An 18,474-nucleotide genomic window follows, 5' to 3' on the forward strand; every position below is an offset into this window, starting at 1 on the left:
GCTTAGCACACTTCATCAATTATGGGATTGCTGAAGTAGTCAGGAGTGGATTCTGCCTCATTCCTATTGATCATTTGGTCCAGAAGAAGGTCCCTCCCATTTTGGCTTGAGCTGCAGGAAAGACTGGACTCTTCAGAAACATCAGCTCTTGGATTGCTTGATGGTGCTTTCTTCATTGTCAAATCAGCTCCTTAAACCCACGGGTTTAGCATTGTTTTGAAAGAGCAATAGAGGCCTGTGTTTAAAAAAAACAGGAGCAGGATGAGAGAGAGAGAGAGAGAGAGAGAGAGAGAGAGAGAGAGAGAGAGAGAGAGAGAGAGAACGAACTAGTCTTGTGTTCCACAGAAGGTCAATTTAAATTGGAAACAGAATCAGGCATTGCCAATTGTGGGTTGCTAATTCTGTTACCAGTGGTGGGTTTTGTTTTGTTTCTATTTCTGCCAACAAATTATTTAGCATGGCTGTGCTTTTTGCCATTTTTATTCATCAGAAAGGGAACAGCTTTTTATCATCCCAGTTCCGTGACTTGCTGCCACTTGCTGCCAGGACTGCCACTTGCTGCTATTCCTTTACAGCCAAAAGTGGAACTGTCTCATTATTGATTACTTCCTCCTGCACACCTCCTCCGGACCTGTAACCAGCCAGCCAGGACCCAGATTGTTGGAGGTAATATGCTGACTCGGTAAACTGCTTAGAACAAAGCATTATAAAGCACTATATAACTCTAAGTGCTATTGCTATCTCACTTACAATGTGATTCCTATGGCTCACTGCCCTACCTCCATCCATCTCCTTCTTCACTACACTTTAATGAGAGCAATTGGGATTTGTTTTTCCTGCTGGTAGGCGATACTCAATGGGAGAGACAGTGAAGCCAAGAGGATCCTACCAGTTGTGTTCCTTAGATTGCCCTGCAACAATAAGGACCACCTCGTTCCCCAGCACCATTAGAGGAAAGAGATTCACAGTGAGGGCCACGTCATCCATGCCAATGCAGCCTATTGCTAGCTGAAAGATTAGAGGATGGTGGGTTTTAAAAAAAACAACCTATCTGACTGTACCAGGTGACATTCCTGGTTGGTCCTAATAGAGGCATTTTTAAAAAATCCAGTGAACCAAATGGTGATCAGTTTCTCTGCTAATGGCATCTGACGTCTGTGATATCAGAAAATGAACAAAGGTTGCTGGCTGAAGGTGACCATATCAGTCAGAGGACAGATGCTGAATCTCGTGGCTGGATCTGATGAAGTTATTTCCTTTTCTATAGCAGCAGCTGTCACCCCCTTTTCTTTTCTTTTTTTAAAAAAATCTGCCTAAATAGTTTAACCCGGGCAACAGTTTAGTCTCCACAGACACAAAGTTAGAATCCCAAAACTGTCTTTCCTGACCAGATTGGTTAGCAGGGGCTGGGATAGTGTGACAGCCTTCCTTGTCCTCCTTCTCCTGCTTTCTGTGCTGCTTGCCAAATTCTCCAGCCCCTGCCTGCTTTCAGGGAGGCTTCTCTGTTTGCTTGCCTGAAAATGAGAGACAAAAGCCAGTCATTTTGCTAAGGAGGATAAAACACGGCACCAGGCAGACGCTCCTGTCAACCCCCGAGAGCACTCGGCATCTTGTCACCATTCTGGTAAGGACTTCCCCCCCCCCCCTTCATACTCGCCGCACTTGACAGCACAGTGAAAATGTCATTGATCTACTGATTTCTCTTCAGGAGCAGAGGGAACACTGGATTTCTTTCAACAACAGAGAGCAAAATGTGCTCCCATGGCTCATTTTTACCCTATCCACTCCCTAAGAGTGAGGATGCCGTGCAGGAGTTTGAGATATTTAGGTGCTCAATATAAAATAACACAAATTCTCTCTGCAACAGCAACACAGGGCTTGGCTAGCATGGTTGTGCTGCGCACTTGCCCTCCTTTTTTAGGCAGAGGAGTGGCAGTTGCACGGCAGGCAAAAAGAGACGGGTGAAGCATTCCCAGGGACAGAGTTGCCGTCTTTAGAGGAGAAAACCCCTTTGGCAGTTGTTATAAGCTCAAATGTTTTATCCAGTAAAAGATAGAACTGTGCAATTATTTAATGACCCCAGGATCTTCCTGCTAAAATCCATATAATGACACAGTGTTTCCAAACATTTTTTAAAAGGAGGGTTTATTTAAATACATAACATACATAATAAGAAATACATTCAAAGAAAGATATAGTAAAAGTAGACCAAAAAATGGAAAGGAAAGGACAAGAAAAAGGAGATAGAAAAAAGAAAATAAAAGAACCAAGCAGAACAGAAAACATGAAAAAACCTGCAAACAAGTGGTTTCCGATTTTCTTCTTGGCAATTATAGACATAATTCTAATTAAGCCTTTCTAAGATTACAACATAATTCCCTTCTTTCGACAACCTATTCTAATAATCAAAATCATAAATCAGAAAATCATTTTCTATGGAAAAAATCCACAAGGGGTTTCCAGTCATTAATGAATGTCAATAATGACCTTTCTCTAATCAAAATCTTTCCAAACATTCTCAATCTTCATTTGGACATTAGTTTTCCTGCTGACAAAGATGATGAGTCAATGCCAGAAGTTACTAAGTCAAAAAGACACAGTTAGACAAAAACTCTTTGAAAGACTAAAAAACAAAGAAACAAATCAGCTACCACCAAGGCTTGCTCCATTCTAAATCTATTTACAAAGCTCCATTCTAAATCTATTTAGAACATTCTGCTGGATTCAAACTGTTTTTTTATTTTTAAAAAGTGGACACTTTTTCTTTGTTTCATGAATGTTATCACCAGAGGAGATTAGATAAGAAGATTTGGCCTTTTCTCATGGGCCATTCAGCACTGTAACGTCAGGAGTCTCCTGGGCTATAAAATTAGGGTGAGTAAAATACAGCCTACAAGACATTGTCTGACTCTCAAACTGAAGCACAAATGGTTCCTGTAGTCTGCAATATTTTCTGAAAATCTGTTCATACTCTCTCACCAGTTGCCTCCTGAAAAGGGCACCTTTGGGACAACAATACCTGGATGACTGAGAATCTCCAGAGACATTTAGCTATGCATTTTGGGATGAACACCTTCAAATGGTGAGAGAGTATGAATGGATCTTCAGAAAATATTGCAGACTACAGGAACTATTTGTGCTTCAGTTTGAGATTCAGACAACACAGACTCATCCCCAACAGCCTGTGCTTGTCTTCACAGTGAAAGGACACAGGGAAGAAAACATCCTGTAATCAAGAAGGCTCCACATATATTTGCACTATTCAGGTGACCTTGAGGACACAGATAAATGTTCAAATTAGCTTCAATGACTCTCTAAAAGAATGCAAATGATCAGAAATAAGAGAATAAGAGAAAATTTTTACAAAATGTTTTATAGATGGCATCTGGATCCTAAAAAGTTGTCTTGTATGTATCCCAATTTACAGCCCAAATGTTGGAGATGTGGTAGCTTGGATGCTACTTATTTTCATATCTGGTGGACTTGTAGAAATATAAAAGCTTTTTGGATTAAGATTTGGTGGAACATTCAAAAGATTTTTAGGAGAAAAATAAAGTTTACCCCACAATTATTTTTATTGGGTGTTATTGTAGATTGTGATGCTAAAGAAATTAATTTGATGTTGAATTTGATAACAGCTGCAAGGTTATTGGTAGGGCAATATTGGAAGAAGGATTGCTTGCCTATTATAGAAGAATGGACGCTTAAAGTGTCAAATTTAGCAGAAATGGCGAAAATTTCTGCTTACTTGAAGGATCATTCACAAGAAAGATACATTTCGGTCTGGAGAAGATGGATAGATTATATTCAGAATAAATATGGGACTAAAAAGTTCCATTTAGTTTATGAGTAAATTTTAGAGTATTATTATTATTAATAGTTTATTATAGTTGAATTTTATTATTATTTTTAGTATTAGTATTGTTTAACAATTTGGATATTGTATTGTTTAATAATATTGACTTGTTTATATTATTATGTTTATTTTTAATTTGTTTATATTTATGTTAAAGGGGAGTTAAAGCGCATTATGGACTTGGTTATTTATATAGTTGGTTAATGTTAGTTAGAGTTTGATTATTATATTTGTAACCCTGTACTCAGCTCTGGGAAGTGAGGGAGGAAGAGGGGGGGTTAGGGTGGGTGGGTTTTGGGGTGTATACTGTAATTTTTATAAAATTTTTCAATTAAAAAAAAGGCTCCACATATATTTGAACTATTCAGGTGACCTTGAGGACACAGATAAACATCCAAATAGCTTCAATGACTCTCTAAAAGAATGCAAATGATCAGCTATCTGCAAGCAGTATAAATCCTTCCATTCCCCACCAGCTCATCAGAGCTGAAGAAGCTTTTTGGATGAGAAGCAAAATGTCTTCAGAGAAACACAAGACAGTCCAATTGCCTCCTGAAAAAAGCATCTTTGGGTTCTTGTGCAAATCAATTTAATTCTCTGAGGTGACATATCATTTAGTTCTCTTCTTCCACAGATCCCTTGTTCCTACCATTCCTTTGTTCAAAGGTGAAAATAAAGATGAGTCATCCTTGAAAATCACCTAAATCTGTTTAGATTTCTTAGCCTATTTACTGTATGTTATAGCCATTTTTAATTGGGTTCAGTGAGAGCTGTGAGTTCCAAGGGATGATCAAGACCAGCTGCCTTCTCATAACTGTGCAAGATCACCTAAAGCAGCCTATAAGACAGCTTTAGTTATTGGATATATTAAAAACATAAACAAAGAAACACTCAAATCTGTGCTTATGAACCATTCAAATTGCCTGGCATAAGATTATTAAAGGCTTCTGTGCCTTTAATAATAGTGCAATTATAACTTCAATAGGAGAAGTTCATAAAGATCTATAAAGGTGATGAGAACAGCTCCATTTAGCTACTATACTACTATATGTGAATATGAAGAGTATATATCACTGGAATTTCCTGTTTGCTTGAGACTTATTTTTGTTTTGCACAGGCATTCCTCTTGTTCTCCCAATCCATCCTGAGTAATCGAACAAAATAACTGCAAATGCTTGGAAACAAATGTTAAGGCAGCATTTTGTACTTTTATATAAGAGTGGTCTCCCATTATCCTGTTTCTTCTTTGAAAAACCAATTATACTGATACAATACAATCCTAGCACTTCCCTTACAGGGGTGGTTGGCAGTTGACTGCCATTCAATGACCCATGACCTGTGTTGTTGTAGGTATTTATACATGACGTGAGCAGGTGAAATCTGAGCTGAGAAAGTCTTTGGATATTATCCCAGGTGCCATATGGAGTAACTGTGATGTATTAATTAAAGTAGATTTCTCCAACTTGGCCTCTGCAGCTCTGTTGAACTATGCTCCCAGAGTTGGTTGGAAAGCTTGGAGGGAATCACCTTGGGGAAAGCTAAGTTAAAGGGTGAGTTTCTCCGTCTTCAGCTAAGCAAAATAATTTAAATGGTGCCACATTGAAGACAAATCCATTTCCTATACTACCGAGCCTTTAGAAACAAAAGGACTCTCCAATTGTGTGGAAAATTAGTATTCATTGAGGAAGAAAAGAGCAAATATTCTCTAGCTCAGGGGTCCCCAATCCCTGGCCCATTGACCAGTACTGGACTGCGGCATGCCAGCAACCGGTCCACACAAACAAGCAAAGCCCCATCTGTGAGATGCAGGCAGCACATAAAACCACACACCCTTTGGTCCGCAGAGAAACCTCTCTCCACAGAAGTGATCTCTGGAGCCCAAAAGGTTAGGGACCTCTTTCTTCTCTAGCTGTCATTTCAGGTTTATTGTTTTGTCAGTTCCTTTTTCACCATATCAGGCAGTGGTATTTGATTCTGATCCTGGTCTGAGTGGTGCCAATATTTAGATAATACCGAGAAAGCAATTTCCATGCTTCTCATTGCAAAGTCAGGGGAAAGAAGAACTTCAACCTTCTTTGAAGGAACTTTTTAACATAGATGGGGCCAGATGGTCGAGGACTCAGAAACTTCACCCAACTTATAACAAAGCAGATTGGAGAAATGCAAACTGTCCTTAGGTGTTAGCAGATAGATGCCTGTCAACAGAAGGCAAAGATTACAAAGGAACAAAGCTTTTAAAAAGATAGAAAAGGGCATAAAGAGCAAACCGGGGGGGGGGGACGACAGATCTTTTATTTTTTAAAAAAACCTATCAGATAATTAACTTTTATGATTTGTTTCAAAGGAAAGTCCAGATATAACATGCTGACACTTTCACCCCATACCCACATATTTTAGAGCACAGTTCTCGGTCAGTGTTGTGTGTGTCCTTGGTGAGATGCAGCAGGAGTCTAGAGGGGAGGGAGGCAGAGTTGTCAGCTGTCCCAGAACCATCAATCATCAGCAGCAGAAAGGACATCTCTAGCAGCCTTCAGCCATTTGCCTGAGTAAATGGAGAGCCCAGAATGGGACCGTACACAGAGCTTCTACTCTCTAACACCAGGCTTCAGGTGGTATCACTGAAGTGCAGCTAGAGTTGTATTAGCTGCAAGAGAAGTCCAGCTCTCCACAGGATCAGTGAGTCTGCAATATTGAAGTCCAGCATCACCAAGAGGTTTGCCTGCCCTGCTTTAAACTTGCCTGAATGCATTAGAGCTGTAAAGAAGCAGGGTGTTTTGAAATGTCTTTGAAACAATTATCTGTCCTCCTTTCTATCATGGTGGGGCCAGGATTATTTGATAGAATGTATGGTGAACTGTAAGACTGTTGACTAGAGCAAAAATAGAGCTGTTCACATTAACTTCAGAGTTAGCCCAATAACTTAGTAGGCTTGATCCGGAGTAAATATGACAGGATTGCTCTGTCAATGTTACTTTGGACACGCTTAAAGAAGCAAGGCCAGAGTCGCCCACAAATACAAAATACACAAAAGGGGGGAAAGAGTGAAATTTAAAAGATGACAAAAATACATAAAACAAATACATAAAAAGACTTAACTTTTGACTTTTTCCAGTATAGATACAAATATACAATAAAGAAACCTCTTACTCTAAATTTGAGTAAATATATTAAAAAGATACAATAATACAATAAAAATAACTTCTTATGTTAAATTTAACCAATAAATAAAACACTAATTGTTAAATGAAAACAAAACATACATATGTAATATTTCTCTAATCAAATGTGATCTAATTAGCCAATCCAAAAATTTCATTTATCTTTTTCAAACATAAATTCCAAGAATAATTTGCCAATATAACACACACACACATAAAGATATAAACAATAACTTAGAAATTATAACACAAATAACCTCTCATTTTAAATTTAAGTGAATACATTAAAAAAACTATAACTTTTACAGTATTTCTGTAATCAATTCAAATCTAATCATCAATCCCAAAATCAAAATTTCATTTTTATCTTTCTCCAGCAAGAAATCCAACAATAGCTTCTAGGAAGCAAGAAACTTTTCCAAGCCCAGAGTCTTCTCAGAGAAAAAAAAGCATCTAATCAGTAAGAAAGAATATAGAAAGGGGAGTGTTCAAAAAAAGCTAGATTGAAAAGCTGGATCTTAGCTCCATCCCTAAAGGTGGAAAGATTGGAAAAGTGAAGGGCAATGATGTGACTGGAAGAAGGTATTCAATCAATTGCAAGTGACACAAATGAAAGCCCTGCCCCACCTGTCCACTCACTGGAGTGCTGAATGTGGGATCAACGTCCTCTTAGAGTCGTATTTATTAAAAGGCTGAGGAAAAGAAATTTACTCACAAATAGCCTGCATTTCTCATTTTTAGGTGTGCCCCATACCTACAGTGCTTTGTGATACAAGCTAATTGTACAAATAGGAGACAAAGCAATAATTGATATGTAAGGTCCAGTGCTATGGGCACTATTTCTTTTTCTTACAAATGGGTTTCGATCCCTGATTTGCACCAAAGTACTGTGTAATTGTTGGTGTTCTCTGAGTCTTTGAGACAGAGGCCACAATAGGAAGGCAGTGGTGCCCCCGGAAAGCACTGAAGCATTTCAGCGCACACAGAACCCAGAAGGCTCTTAACAGTGTCTCTTCTGCAAGATGCTTTCAGACAGGGAGGACGCAAAAGTACAAAATGAAACAAGTATAATGTATTTGCTGCTGTTGCTGTTTAATAAGAGAAACTCACAGGGCCCGAGTGTCTGCTATTGATTGGCTTTACTAGACATCCTTCTACTGACCTTTTCACTTTTTTTAGCCTCTCTCACTCCTTGGGTATACCAATAACTTTCAAATTTAGATGCTATACTTTAGTGCTATTACATTACTATTATGATATGTCCTGAAAAATCAGATCTGAAATGAAAGCATCATGTGTTAAATACTGATGATGTTGTCAAAGTACCAAAGGGATGAATATTGCAGAGGATGTTAGGATAAACTTGCAATTCTTTTGTTTTCAGCTATGCTGTTAATGGGAAGAAGATACAAGTTAATTTAACTCAGAGCAGCTAAATGAATATATTTTGCAGAACGATAGGTGTGTGTATATGTGCATGTGTAGGTTTAAAATTGCTTAGAAATAAAGCAACTCTGCATTGCTTATAATATGCTGCTGCCTCCAATCTTTCATTTTCTCATTGTATTACGACATTAGAGACCTTGAAGCATTGCTGAATTCTTGTTGGAGTTGAAAGCAAATCCCCAGGAGAGATACAGGATCTGACTTGTATCTCTTGTTATTATGTACACTGGCTGGTACAACATGATTTGACTTAACTCTAACACTGAAGAAGCTTTATGGGGTCAGACTGACAGACCTTTTACTCCAGTAGCCTGTTACAGCTATATATGCATCAGACATTTCCTTTGTGCTTTTCTTCCAGACTCTCTTTTACCAATGCTGCTTTTTAAAACGGGGGGGGGGGGAGTAAGTTCACAGCTGAGTACACTGATGAAAAGGAAAATTCTCCAAAATCCTCCAATATATGACAAGCCTATCTGGGTCATTTCCTCTGATAATGGCCAGCACTAAAGACAATTGTATCTTTCAGCTACCTTTGACCAGTTTAATTCACTCCATTTTGGTTGGGAGGGGAATCTTCCCCATCACACAGAACAATTTGAGAAAAGTAGCCATTTCATCTATAGTTATGAGATGGCAGCCCAGAGGCAAATTGTTCTGTTATGAGCTGGCCATTTGCATGCCTTTTAAGAGCTAACTTTGCTCCCATTCTTACTGGCTCTACTGCTCTTCTCTTTACATAATGTGGTCATGCCACATTTTCACAGTAAAAGGTTCTCCATCATTTTTTTCCCCCATTGCTAGGATAGTTTACCACAAGTTTTGTCTGTACTACTGCTGTGAAAACATATGTTAGAAATGTTAGTTATCAAGATTGGGTAGACTGTATCAATTCACTTCCTTTTGCCTGACCAACAATCACTGCATAACATGAAAAATGCATTTGCATATTATGTTCAACCATTATTCGTATATCCATAGTTTGTCAAATAAATTACAACTCTGGATTCACATAACTCAATAAGAAATAATAGATGCTATGAACTGGTTGTGTGAACCTGGTTGAAGAATTTAAAAAGAATAATGTTTTTTTGATTGCTCTTCCAGAAAGATAACACCTAGAATCCTAGGGATGGGAGGTATCTTGGAAGTCTTCTAGCCCAACCCCTTACCCAAGGCAGGAGTCTTCATACTATCTTGGACAACTGGTTGTCCAATTTTTCTTGAAAACTTCCAGCAATGGAGCACCCACAACTTCAGAAGGCAAGCTGCTCCGTTGCTTAAGAGCTTCTACTGTCAGGAAATTCCTCCTTATTTTCAGATTGGATCTCCCTCCACCCATTGCTTCTTGTCCTGCCCTCTGGTGCTACAGAGAAAAAAATTGACACCTTCTTCACTGTGGCAGCCCTTCAAGTATTAGAAGACTGCTATTAATCTTCTCTTCATTGAGGTAAGCATAACTAGTTCTTTTACTCATTCTTCATAGGATTTAGCCTTTAGACGCCATATTTCTTTCTCTTGTCTGCACTCTTTCAAGGGCCTCAGCATCTTTTTTTATATTGTGGTTACCAGAATGTGGCCTTGTCATTGTGATACAGATAGATACTATCACTTTCCTCAATCCTGATATTATCCCTTGTTAGTTTTCTGCCTACCACATAATGCAGCAATTATAAACACCATGCTATATAGTGTAAGATAGGGGCTAGATTAAAATAAACTGAAGTAAACTTTCTATATTTTAATTTTATTCTTCCCATATTTGCAGTTTATACAATCACAGTATTCTTTATATATCTATTATATATTGTATATCTTCCCAATTGCAGATGCTGCAACCAGAACTCTCCTATTTGCTTTGAAACATACTGAATTTTCTGCATATGTGGAAAAAAAGAGGACTGGCAAAGCAATACAAGGAGAATAGGCAATATCTTCCCTGTGGACATTAATGTTTCATGCACATCTTTGATCACATCTTTGCCTCATCTGACTGAAATGTTGTCTTCTTTAATTTTAGTAAAAAGTAAAAGCTACCTTATCTAAACTATTTACTACAATATCTCTAGTCAGGGTCTTGTCTAGAAATGCACCCCCTTTATATTGGATCTGAGTGTAGATGGTTAATATATTTATCTTGATTTTTCACTCTGGGAACACACTCTTATTAAGATCTGTTAAATGCTTGTACTGGCAGGGCCTCATTAAGATATAGAACCTACTGTAAGAAAAGTCATCAGACCTGAGCCGTGGTGGTGCACTGGTTAGAATGCCGCATTGCAGGCTAATTCTGCTGACTGCCAACAGTTCGATCCTGATTGGTTCAAAGTTGGCTCAGCCTTCCATCCTTCCAAGGTCAGTAAAATGAGGACTGGATTGTTGGGAGCAATAGGCGGACTCTGTAAACTGCTTAGACAGGGCTGTAAAACACTATGATGCACTATATAAGTCTAAGTGCTATTACTATAATATAGCCTAAATCAGCCCTCCCTCTCCAGGCTGTACTTTGGAATATTACCAAAAAATTGGACAGCCTGAAATGCCAGGTTTCTACCCCACTCCAAACTTGGGGGTATGTAATTCCTCCCCAGTGCAGGCGATAATACTGTGCCCATTGATAACCAGCTTGTCACTGACATCACAGTATGCCTTAAAATGTGGAAGCCCTGTTTACTCTTCTGCCTGTATTGAATTGTGCATGGAATTCTACATAGTATTTAACCACAGCTGCTTTGTTATACTTTTTTTAATAGATAAAGAATCTGGCCACTTGAAGGGGAAGGGGTCTAGCTTTTTGAGCATGGGGATAAGAAAATGTATTATCTGGTCATTTTTGTACATATGTCTGCCTGTATTTTAAGCATTTTACTATCCCAAATCATCAGATCAGGAACTAACAAATTAAACTCTAAAGGTAAGCATGGAGTCTAAAAGACAAAAATGATAAAAAGAAATGGGGAAACACAGACATTGATTCAAATCAGACAGGGCAATCTTAAGGAGCAGCTAAGACTGAAAAAGCTCAGGGAGATGAAAAATAGATGCATGATCTGCTAAGCTATATTGGAGATTGCAGTGGTAGAATTCAAATATATGAATAACCGGTTCTCTGTGAGGATGCTGCTTCAGGAAGTCCATTCTGGGCCTGGGCAACAAAAAATTAGCTATTGGTTCTGCCGAACTGATGCAAACCAGCTGAATCCCACCACTGGGAGATTGGCATCTGTATCAACCACAGAGGATACAAGATGGAACATTGTGCATTGTGGTTGTGATGCAGGTAAAAAAGGCCCAATGTTTCTATTGTGCAGTTGCAGTCCCCACCTTGACTTTTTATCCCACTCCACAGACAGCCCTGGTCATCACAAACTAAACCATGAGTCAAAGTGTGGTTAAGGATAAGTGTCTTAATAGGTGTCTGCAACCATGTAATTTTGTAGGTCAGCTTATCTTAAGTGTAGACTGACATATCATCCTAATGTAGGTTAATGGTTAAACAACCATTAGTTCCCTCAAAGAAACAAGAGTGCCTGTGCAGAATTGATCCTGCTGCAGCTTTTCCTATTTGGGAGCTATAAAAGATACACTGTTGGAGATAAAGAAATATTAGATGAGAAAGAAAGAAAGAAAGAAAGAAAGAAAGAAAGAAAGAAAGAAAGAAAGAAAGAAAGAAAGAAAGAAAGAGGGAGGGAGGGAGGGAGGGAGAGGGGGGGGAGAGGGAGAGAGAGAGAAAGACCAACTGGGAGAAAAGCTAATCTTCTCCAACTGGTGTAGCTACTTCATCTCTGAATTTTTGAATTCTTTGCAATAAATAATCAAACAGGAACTTACAGCCTGCCCAATGTTTACTGAGATAGGACTATCAAACCATGGCTAGTTGTTTATTATCTCATCTGGAGAATATTCAGTGGGTAAGTAACGATTAATGCTAAGCTCAATAAGCGGATCCTATTTTCCAATTACTGTCTGTCGTACAGAAAGTCTACCCCAGAAAAAGTGTTTCCTCTGATGTTGAATGCCCATTCATATGCCCCCCCAGGTGCATCCTAACTTCAAAAGAATAATAGAATAATTAAATACAATAATTTACAAAGGTCAGTGCATAGTTGTGGTTAAGATATCAGACTGGCAACAGGGAGACCCAAATATCTGATCATCCTCAACCACAGAAGCTCACTTGATGACTTTGGGCTTGTCATCCCTTTCAGCCCAGTTGTTGATCTAGAATAGGGAATACTATATATATAAAAATTGAGTTGACTTATTAGAGGAAAAGTGGGATATAGTTCTAAAAATAAACATTATATTTTACAGCCTTCTTTAGATAAAAAGATTTTATAAAGGATTCACCATAACTAAGTGCCGAAAGTTGCTTTACTTCTACCAAGAGAGAATTCCATAGCCCAGCCTGACACCAAGAGGGCCCTGTTTCCTTAAGAAATTCTTGCCTCATTCAGAATGTAGTCTTGTTCCTATACAGAAAAAATGAAGGGCCAAGTTAAAGAGTGGGTCTGTTTATTTATGTATGAGGTTTATGTAAAACTCATTGATGTTGTTCATTGGGCAATTTGAAGCAAAGCAACATTGATTGATTGTTTGACTGATTGGCTGATTGAAGTTAAGCTAAGTGTAGTGAAAGAGCTTTTAAATGTATCCAATGATGTTAGGTAAATGTACTGCATTCCCATGCTCAATAAATCAGAATGAAAATCCTATATCATACTTTTCTTCCTTGCATGGCAATTGAATGACATGGAAAGTCATTCTTTTTAAAATATTCAGAATTTAGAACTGTTCCCAGGCAAGTGTGAACAACTGTGTACACCATTTCATCTTTAATAGTTGTCAGATTGCAAGGACTAATCAGTTCAAGATATTGATAACAAATCAATTAACTCAAACAATAGATCCCACGAAAGCACTTTCACTAAATTAATAAGTGATTCCCAGGAAAGTGTTAGATAAGGACCGTTTAGTCTTCAGGGACAGCAGCCTCCAGAATTCAGTATCCAAAGACAATCTGCAGAAAAACTTTAACTTAATGCTATTTCCCTCTGTATAAAACATTCTGAAGTTCTTATGGTATTGAAGATTGCAAAGAAGCAATGAGACAGCTAATTGTAATTTAGAAGGATCCATATATTTGCCCTTGGACAGTTCTGAACATCATGCAACGTCCGGTTATATCTTTCAACAGTGCAGCTGGCAAAATAAAACTAAACTGATTTTAATGGCATTAGTGTTTAGTAAAGTTAATTCATGTTTGGGATGGATATATCATCCTAAGCAACTTTAAGATGTATTGATATTAACTTCCAGAATTGAACTCCCATGCATGCTGGCTGGGAGATTCTGGGAGTTGAAGTTCACACATCTTAAGGTTGCTAACGTTAAGATACACTGGACTAATTCACCTAATAACTTACATTAAGCTTTCTGCTTCTATGTCTGTACCCTTAACAGCTGCATAGGATCTGATGTTAAGTGCAGTTTATATGAGGGTATTCTTAAAAATGTCAAATGGTTCAGTTGGTGCAAAATGCTATAACTAGACTTTTAACCAATGCAAGATATCAGAATTATAACATTCCCATATGACAAAGTTTGTTCACCTGCTCAGTTGCAGGTGAAATTTAAGATGCTATTCCCAACCTTTGAAGTCCTAAATGACTTAAGGATGTGGCTATCTAATTGCTTTTAACTTTGCTTGTAGAACATGTACGTCATTCAGAGTTGACTGCAGTATTTCAGCCCAATAAAATCAATCAATCAAATAATCAGTCTAATATCTTTTTCCTGCTTTGCTCCCACTGATGCCTTGTTTAGCAGCTGTGACTTTAATCAAATGTTTCCTGAATCTGTTGATCAATCTTAACAGCCACCCAGCATTTCAAGATGGCATTTTTCCTTTTGATTGGGAAGCCAATCATTTCCTAAGAGTTTCATGCCACAGCACACAGATTTTCCAAGCCCACCAAAAGAAACAAGCATGGCTGCATAAAGAACTATCTGATGAATTGAAATACAAAAAGGACAAGTACAAAAAGTGGAAAGAGGGGCACATAGCTCAGGCAGAATATCAGCAAATAGCCCAAGCCTGCAAAGATGAAGTGAGAAAAGCTAAGGCTCAAAATGAACTTGTGACAAAAGGCTTGTGATAAAAATCAAAAATAACACAAAAGACCCACTTCTTTCAACGTGTAAAAAAAAGTCAAGGAAATGATTGGTCCATTAATGGATGAAAGTGGCAAGAAGGTAACAAGCAAGAGGGAGAAAGCAAAACTCTTAACTTGGTTTTTTGCATCTGTCTTTACACAAAGGGAAAAAACAATCCAACCTATCAAAAACAGTACCATAAAAACAGATTAGAAACACAAGTTAAAATAGGAAAGAAAATGGTAAGTGAGCACTTGTCCATTCTAGATGAATTCAAATCACCAGTACTAGGTGGATTACACCACAAGGTTCTCAAGGAACTGGCAGACATGATCTCAAAACCACTAAACTATATCTTTTAAAGATCTTAGAGTACCGGGGAACTATCAGAGGACTGGAAAAGAGTTGATGTAGTTCTCATCTTCAAAAAAGGAAAAAAAATAGATCCAGGAAACTACAGACCTATCAGCCTGACCTCAATACCTGGGAAGATTCTGGAAAAGCTAATCAAGCAATGAATCAGTGAACACCTAGAGGCAAATAAAGTCATAACCAAAAGTCAACTGCATTATTTGACAAAGTGACAAAATTAGTGCACTAGAGGAGTGCTGTGGATACAATTTATTTGGACTTCAGTAAGGCATTTGATAAAGTAGACCACAACCTACTATGTGATAAGATAGAAAAATGTGGGTTAGACAGCATCACTACCAGAAGGATTCGTAACTGGCTGACCAACTGTACTCAACGTGTAGTCCTCAATGAAACTGTATCTACATGGTGGGAAGTATACAGTGGGGTACCCCAAATCTGTTTTAGGCCCAGTACTCTTCAACATCATCATCAATGTTTCAGATGAAACATCTGAATTTATAGACAACACCAAGCTGGCAGGAATAGCCAGCACTCCAGAAGATTGGCTTAAGATACAGAAGGATCTTGACAAACTTGAATATTGGGCGCTATCTAACAAAATGAAATTTGATGGTGAAAAAAGTAAGCTTCTACATTTAGGCAAGAAAAAGCAAACGCACAGGTATAGTATAGGTGGTACCTGGCTCAATAGTAGTAACTATGAGAGGGATTTTGGAGTCCTAGTGGAAAATCACATACAATAAATATGAGCCAGCAGTATGCTACAGCTGCCAAAAAACCAACAAAGTTCTAGGCTGCATTAACAGTGGGATAGAATCAAGATCATGTGAAGTGTTAATACCACTTTATAATTCCTTGGTAAGGCCACACTTGGAATACTACATTCAGTATTGGTCTCGCCATGATGTAAAAAAGATGTTGAGACTCAAGAAAGAGTAAGAGAAGAGCAACAAAGATGATTAGGGCATTGGAGGTCAAAACATATAAAGAACATGGTTGCTGGAATTGGGTATATCTAGTTTAATGAAAAGAAGATCTAGAGGTGACATGATAGCAGTGTTCCAATATCTCAGGGGTTGCTACGAAAAAGAGGGAGTCAAGCTATTCTCCAAAGCACCTGAAGGCAGGACAAGAAGCAATGGATAAAAACTAATCAAGGAAAGAAGCAACCTAGAAATTTCCTGACAGTTAGAACAATTAACCAGTGGAATGAGTTGCCTCCAGTAGTTGTGGTTACTGGAAGTTTTTAAGAAGAGATTGGACAACCATTTGTCTGAAATGGTATGACTTTTCCTGCCTGAGCAGGGGTTTGGACTAGAAGACCACCAAGGTCCCTTCCAGCTCTGTTATTCTATTCCACCGATGTTATCCATGATTTGAGTGATCTGAGCCCCCAAAACTGTATGCAGCCCCTGAATCTGCTGCAGTATTCTTTGCCTTTTTGAGCTGGTCAGTTCATGAAGGCAACACTGTAAACCTGTAAATAAACTAACTAATTGCTGGCTTCACTTATATTGGTGGGACAGTCTTATCTATCTGTTGACAGCTTGCCTACTGCAACTCTCATCCCTCCCAAAGCCCACCAAAAGATTGCCCATCCTTCTCTGCATTGCATTGCCAATAATTATGGCCATGATGAGTGGAGGAGTCTTCCATTCCTCAGCATTAGGCCTGAAAAATCACTCCTGCATCTCTCTTTCTCACTTTCAATTGCTTCCAGCTAACCATCAGCCCTTCCTCTGCCATCAGGCTCCTGCATGCTTCCTTTGGGAAAATCACTTGGCCAAAGGGAGGGGAAACAGAATTTTCTTTCACCCCTCTTTTTTCGTCTTTCTTTTTTCCTTGGGTAAACAAAAAAACAACAACCCCAAAATGGTAACTAGCACATCAAAATCTATTTGGTATTTGTTCTTCCTTGATAACCAGTCAGCCGATTTCTATCGCTGTGCTGAGGCTTATCGGTTCCCTCCAGCTTCTCTGCTCCAGCAGCAGCCAGTTCTTCCGCGGCCTCAGAAAAAGGCTGTCAGAGCAGGCAGGGGACCCTTTCCTTACCCTTCTGGCTATCCCTTGGTTGGGTGCTCGGCTTCAATGTTTCTGGCCGAGGGCAAAAAACAAGGAAGAAGAAATAGGCCTGGGGGAAGGGTCCCAAAGCCTTTTGAAAAGCTTTCTAATTGCCTCTATACCTTGTTTGAATATAATCTACCATACCATAGTTGCCATTCACTTTGTGCCTATGCAACTAGAATTTGATTTTTTTAAAATAAAAAAATTCTGTCTCAAATAGCTGAACAGAATAGAACTGTATAATAAGGAAAGGGGAAAGTCTTGTCTTAGTCAAGCTCAAGACTACTTGGATACAGCCATATAATTTTCTGAGCAATAATACAGAGGTGGCTTGTGGCTACATCTCTTTTATCAGCTGTGTCTAGTGCGGTGGACCTCCCTCTGGCCAATCAGAAAAGTGTTGGCCACTGCTTCCACTTCCAGTCTTGCCTTTTCTGGTGGTTCCCTTATCAATCCCTAACCAAAGCCAACTCCATTTACTAAGAGTCCCATAAAAACTCAGAAGCTATGTTGACCTTGAAATTAACGAAACAAAATCCAAAACCCATGTATATCTGCAAAAAGAGATTTTAGAAATAATGCAAGCTGATGAGATGTTAAGAATTCTTCTTCCAGCAAGTTGTTTAGACAACAGGAAATGTACAGTAAGAACTGGAAGACTGTGGCTTATCTTAGAACTTTGTCTGAAGTGGTTGTGGGTGGTGCCCCTCTGTATCTGGAAGCTTATCATCATTGGTCCTGGATGGTGTTGTATTATTTCAGATGGACCCAATGCATAAGCTGGGGCCCCTCCTGGACTCACAGCTCCTGCTTGAAGTGCAAGTGGCAGACATGCCTAGAAAGGCCTTTGCTCAACTTCATGTTGTGCACCAGTAACTCTCCTTCCTGGATAAGAAGGACTTATTCTTGGTCACTCACACACTGGGTCATCTCCCTTCTTGACTATTGCAACATGCTCTACGTGGGGCTCCTCTTGAAAAGTATCTGGAAGCTTCAGATACATCAGGTCTCATAATGATTTGTTGCTGGAACATCTCACAAATAAACCAGCTTATAAACTGAAGAGATATGGTTTAAGAAACTGGAAGAGGGTGTGGTGATCTGGAGAGTTGAAAGATCAATAACCCTATAGCACACTAACTGAGTCATGGGCACTTTTATTCCTACGAGAAATCAGCTGTATGCCATGTCTAAAAGGATTGGGGGAGGAGCTCATCAAATTAGCAACTTTTTGCAGTTTTTGCAAAATTAATGCTGTGGAGAATTGCAAAAACCCTTCAAAACAAGCACCAGGAGGGTGGCACATATATGTTTCTGTTGATCAATGCCTTCTTTGATCAATGGCAGCTGATCACTTTCAAACAAATGTGACTATGAGGCACTCCTTCCTTTCCACTCCCCTGCCTCTGGCCTCCAGTG

This window comes from Crotalus tigris, unplaced genomic scaffold, assembly GCF_016545835.1.
Source record: "Crotalus tigris isolate CLP2741 ecotype Arizona unplaced genomic scaffold, ASM1654583v1 scf7180000020033.632256, whole genome shotgun sequence".
Taxonomy (NCBI): domain Eukaryota; kingdom Metazoa; phylum Chordata; class Lepidosauria; order Squamata; family Viperidae; genus Crotalus; species Crotalus tigris.